Genomic DNA, 6,583 nt, shown 5'->3' with positions numbered 1-6,583 from the left:
TTTATATTTTTCATAAATAATCAAAAAATTATATTTAATAAAAGAATGAGAAAATGAAAGCTTTTGCATAATAATGAAAGAAAGATGTGCCAAAAATGAAAGCTATCAGTTCAGGGGAAAATAAGGCTACAGTTGGTGAGAGGAAGAGGAAGAGAAGGATTAGACATTGGTGATGAGCTCCTTATGGGGGTCTTTTATCTCCTGAATGCCAGTGCTGACGACGAACTTTGCGGGTTTTTCGGCGAGCTTCTGCTCCTTCCACTGCTGACCAGTGGAGGCAAAGAAAGGCTTCATCTGCTTCGTCATGCTCCCATACTTGATTGAAAATCGAACAGCACCCTGTCTGCCGCCACCAAATACGCTGCCGTTATCAGCTGCAGAATCTCTCCCCGTCAAAACTACGTCAATGAGGAGAGGAGAGGGGAAGTATTAAAGAAAAGAGGTAAGTTTTGAGTAGGGGTGTTCACATCCAAACCGGTCCAAAAAAACTACAAAACTGCACCGATCCAAACCGAAAACCGTTTTAAACCGCTCAATTTTGGATTTTAGATCGGTTTTATTGCGGTTCTGTTCGGTTTGTGATTCCACTATGCACAACCGAACCGAACCGAACCGCATATAATGATGATGATGATGATGATGATGATGATGATGATGATGATGAAACCCAATTACCCATACGACATAGTGGCATACGGCCATAAAGCGGCAGCCCATACTCCCTTAGGCCTTAGTTCCTTAGTCCATTTCCCTTAATTTTTCCCCACCAAGCCCAGACCCAATCACCCACAGCGCTGCATTGCACACACTCATTCAGTCATTCCCCATTTTTCCTTTCCCACAAAGAAACACAAACCCTAAGAGCATCCCTTAACTTCACTCTCACTCACTCTCAGATTCTCAGTCTCTCACCGTATCTCACCGTCACAGACTCACTCACTCTCACCATCACATGCCAAGTTGCCGACACCATCCGCCGCTCCTCTTCGACGTCATTGCCGCCTCCTCTTCTAGGTGAGTTTTTACCCCTTTTTTTATATGATGATCAACATTATACGTGTCTATTTCTGTTAATTTATTGAATTTGAAGTCAATCTGTTCTTTTTACTTTGACAATCTATTATGTTAAATTTGTTATTTTTGACAATCTATTATTGTTATCTTTGAGAATTTGTTATATTAAATTTTTTGTTGTACTTTTACAGATTTTATATTTGTTCAATTGATTTTAACTTTAATGTCAGCTTCATATCCTGAGGTAATATTCTTATTTTGGAATGTTTATGTTAGTATCAATTCAATATGTTGATTATTTGAAAAAATATTAAAATAACATAAACTGATTTTGGTTATCACAGGATGTTCAAAGCAGTGACTCAGGATTTATTAGTGCTATTCCGTCCACTTTTGAATAAGTTAGTTGTTTTTATATTGAAGAATTATTGTTCAAGACTTGCTGTTGGATAATTGGATTGTTGGATATTTGGACATGTTACTTTATAATGTTTTATGGAATTTACGTTTTATTATTATGTTGGATTGTTGGACAGGTTATCAACTCTATAATTAAGTTATTATTTTTTTATTTAAAAAACCGCGGGATCCAAACCGCTTGTAATCGGATCGGATCGGATCGGATCGGATTTCCAAAAAAAGGTTCATCCAATCCAAACCGCACCGCACATAAATTAAACGTTCGGATCGGATGACTTTTTCCCTTAAAACCGATCCAAACCGCACCGCGAACACCCCTAGTTTTGAGAATAAATGGGAGTTAGGAGAAAAAAATGAATTAGAGAATTTGATTTTTTTAAGGGTCAAATTTGAGCGAAAAAATAACCGCTCAATCAGATGTGCAACCTCTTCTTCTAAAATCAAATTTGGGGAATTGCTGCACGCCTGCACCAACATCTTCTTTCAATCTGCTGGCTAAAACACCCCTCTCTTTATTACATGGATAAAAGGATACCTTAAAATTTAGGGAGAAAATTATTGCTGCTTTTCTTCTTCTCCATGGACCGGTGGCAGAAAAAAGTGGGTGTTATAAGGTATTATAATTAGCAATGTTTAGGTAGGATAGAATTATAATTTTCATAGCAAAAAGGACAGGTGTTGTTTTATGAGAGACTGCTACAGCAACGTTTTAGAAGGGAATACTTGGACTATCCAACTTTTGGATTTGGATTCTCTAAAGTTTGAATTTCACTTTAAAGAGTAAAGTATGATTTTTTACCATTTATTTTATAGGTGGGGCCAAGAATAAATATGAGAGAGAAACCATTCAAGGGTAGAAGATCACACTTTACCCTCTAAAGTACAAATTTAAAATTTAGAAGATCCAAATTCCTAACTTTTATATTTTAAAATAGATAGATTGGCCAAATTTCAAACACATTTGTTTGATGCTTTGAGTTTACATTTATTATTTTTTTGAACTACCAGGTACTTTAATTAGGTGTTGAAACTTCCACCTATGACTAGCACGTGATAAGACTTTGGGGACTTCTATCTTTCATAGTTTCATCACATTTGATAACTTTTTAACACCAATAAAGAAAAGCAAACAAAACTTTCATGAAAAAGGATATTGTGACACGTGGAGCTAGAAAACCGAATTTTAAGATATTAACTAAGGATTTAAAAGGTATAAAAAAATTTAGAATGAAAATTAAAGAAAAAATTCTAAAATAAAATAAAAAATAATTATTTTCCAAAACAAATGTTTTCATCCCTACTTTTCGAAATCCATTTTTTTACGCTGGAGCAAATTTGTCTAACGAACTTTATGAAAATTATAAAGTTCATTTACTACATTGACAAATTTCATGAAATTCGCATTTGCTAGCAGTGAACTTAGCCCAAATCCTGATATAAAATCACATAGATGGAGTTCTTTTTGTTTATATCTACATTTACTTTTTCTCCTTTATACTTCTCATCACTATTCTCACTATAATAACTGAAATATCATTATTATCATATCATTATAACGGTGAATAAATTGTGTTTGATCAAGATGGATCTGTTTTGTTTAGTTCTACATAACCAATTTTTGTATAGTTGCCATATAAAATAAAAGAGGTGGAGACGTTGAAAAATTTTATAGTAGACACGATTTGTCAACAATATACGAAGTGGGTGAAAAAATCTATTACAGAATCCGATGAAGGAGGATGGCACTTTAATTTACAAAATATATTTTATTTTTTCTTATTTCCTTATTTTTTGTTGAATATTTTAATATTATTTTTATATAAGCATCACTTTTAATAATTTTTTATTAGATCAAGGTATCAAATATGTGATCTCGAAGATATAGGGATTGGTACAATCATTTTCCAAACGTTTATCTGTTAGAGTTATTTGTATTTCTGATTGATATGTGTGCAGAGACTTCTTTAAAAGTGGGTGATGACTTATCTGTGACAGTCAGAACAAATATTAAAAGGTTAATGGTTGATTTGAACATACCACCCAAGGGGAGTAAAATTCTGAGGATTATAATGATGGTGTATTGGAAGCGGATTATGAAAGCCATAATGGTTCTACAGTTGGAGACCCAATAATGGATCATTATCAAGCTCACTCTGTGTTCAATGATAAAGATGTAGGTGTTGAACCGATGGACATATCTGAGGAGGAAGACGAAGAGCTAAACAACTTCACAGTGTCATAAATTGCGCTAACACAGTCTGCTATTTCCAGACTGTATGATCATCCTTCTCACTGTTCCACATTGAACCTTGACGCAATGAATGTAGATTGGTCCTTTGGTCCAGGAAGATTCGAGGATGATCCAACACATGAGTTTGAGATTGGACAGCAGTTCAAAAACAAAAAAGAAGTCGTGATAGCAGTAAAGATGTATAGCATCAGGAGGGCTGTGGAGTATAAGATATCAGACTGTGACTAGTTTAAGTATTCGGCCCAACGCACTTAGTTTGGGTCGGGATGTCAATGGAACATACGCATTGCATATCATCAAAAAGTAGAAAAAAATGAGAAGTTGGGAGATACAACGGTCTGCATTCTTGCATGCAAACAACATTAGGTCAAGACCATGGAAGATTGGATTCAAAGGCGGTAGCTAAACACATATTTACCATGGTGAAGGCGGATCCTACGATCAGTATAAGAGTTCTCCAAAGAGCTATTGAGAATCACTTTGGTTACAAGGCATCTTATAGAAAAGTTTGGCTTGCAAAGCAGAGAGTCATTGCAAAGATATATAGATAGATTGAAAAGCATTGTATAACGAGCTTCCTAGGTAGTTATTCGCAATGCAGATGTACCTACCCAGTAAGATTGATTATATTGTATTTAGTTAGTTAGTTACGTATGGTTCATTGTATTTTAACATGTTCTAATGAGGTTCCTGATTTAGGTACTTGGGTGCAACTTGTAACATAGTATCGGGGTGATGATAACGATAGTGAATGTTTCATCGAATGTTTTGGATGTTCCCTCCTTGTGTAAAAGCTTTCAAGCATTGCAAACTATTTATCTCGATTGATGACACTCATTTGTATGGTAAATATAGAAGTGCTCTACAAATGATTATTGCCCAAGATGGTAATTCAAACATATTGTCTATTGCATTTGTTATGGTCGAAGGAGAGATAAAGGAGCTCTGGTCATTCTTTCTGTCTAACCTCAGACAACAAGTGACGCCTCAGCGAGGCCTTTTGGTCATTTCAGACAGGCACTAGTCCATTGATGCTGCACTAAACACCGACAGTGGGTGAAAACCGCATGCATATCAAGCATTTTGTACAAGACATATTGCCGCTAACTTCATGACGCACTTTAAGAATAAGGATTTGAAGAAGGTCTTGGTGTACTCAACCTATTCGAACTTACGCTGAGAATTTACACATTACTTCGATAGATTGAGGGGGGGGGGGGAGAATGTGACAATCATGAATTGGCTCAAAGAAATGCCGTGAGAACAATGGGCAGTATGCTAAATGAGGGCCGTAGGATACGATGGCTCACCAAGTAATACCCACGCTGGAATCAACTCCTAAATGTAAAGGTCAGCGTACGGAGTCCAGTCGACCTAACATATTTAACTTTTCTATTAACATTTATCACATACATGATAAATGCTGATGTTGTTCAGAATCCATCCCCAAAATCGAAGTCTGGTCTCCACAGTGTCATTGCGTAGCTCATGACCCAACCTCCTGTCATACATTGGAAGATTAAACTTCACACAATAATAAATAGTTACTTACACTAACTTACATAAAAATAAAACTACACTTCCTAAATGCATGTCATATCTCTCCATCAATGAAAATCGTCGCTAATCAAAACCAGAGAGCCGACAGCTTGGGATGCAATGATATGCCTAGGATAGAAGCAATTCCCCCATTCACTCAAATTTCACTGCCTATAGTCGGTTGCACGACACATCTGGTGGTACAACCATGCAAGAACAGATAAACCCGAAGACAGCTGGCCACAGCAGTTTAGGCCCTCCAACAGAGGTAACCATCTCATGTGCACACGGGAGTCAGATGCATCTGGAAACAGAATGTCCCATAAGATTTGCATAATGTACCTTCGGGAGTACTGAAGTAGTCGCTCCTCTGTCGCATCCTCAGCCAACTCATCACAAACAGTGTCTCTAAACCACGATAAGTTGACGGTCTACTTATTCTGACCCTATCAGTAGTTCGGACATGGTACATGTTCTAGTAGCTGCTAACACAGGTCTTCCATAGAACACCTGTCATAATACTACTCCCAACCACCAATGCAATCGCTAACAGGGTCTCCATCAACAATTAGACCCATCTGATATGCCATATCTTGTAAGGTAATCATCATCTCCCCACATGGCATGTGAAAAGTTTGAGACTCTGGCTGCTATCTCTCTACCAACACAAATACCCAGTTATGGTTTCACTTAACCATATAGACCACATGCTTGAAACCAGCCCGTCGGAGGTATATCTTGATACGCTCATTGGGTCCTGCCAGTAAATTCTGACGCGTCTGCAACACCCTATTAGGCTAAAAAGTATTTAAAATTTTATGTCAAATACATACTTAAAATAATATACATATGTTATCCTTATTAAACTCATAATTTAAACATTCGTTATACTAGTTGGTCAAGTTTGTTAATAATGTGTTCTACTTAATTTAATTTATACAACACCTCCTCGTAATCTACTAACTCTTAGTTCATTAAAGTAAACTTAATAAAATAATATCAAAATAAAATAATTTAAAAATAAAGAAGTAGTTTAGATAATTTACTTGAAATTTTACTTGAGGAGAGAAGAGAATACGAGAAAAGAGAATGAAAGTGAAAATGGGAAGAAGAGGAAAAATAAGAGGAAGATAGTTCGCCGTAGGTGAAAAAGTGAAAAAAATGAGGGGGGCTACCTCGCTTTTATAATTGACATGAAATTCGTTGTGCCATTAGACGAACTCTTTATTTGTCATGAAATTCACCGATGTAGTGGGCGAATTTACTCCAGCTTCCAAAAAAGAAAAAGAATTTCGAAAAATAAACATGAGAATATTTGTTTTGAAAAATAATATTTTATTATTTTATTTCAAAAAATTC

This window comes from Arachis ipaensis, chromosome B02 (assembly GCF_000816755.2).
Source record: "Arachis ipaensis cultivar K30076 chromosome B02, Araip1.1, whole genome shotgun sequence".
NCBI classification, from domain to species: Eukaryota; Viridiplantae; Streptophyta; class Magnoliopsida; order Fabales; family Fabaceae; genus Arachis; species Arachis ipaensis.
Note: the sequence above shows the minus strand (reverse complement) of the source record.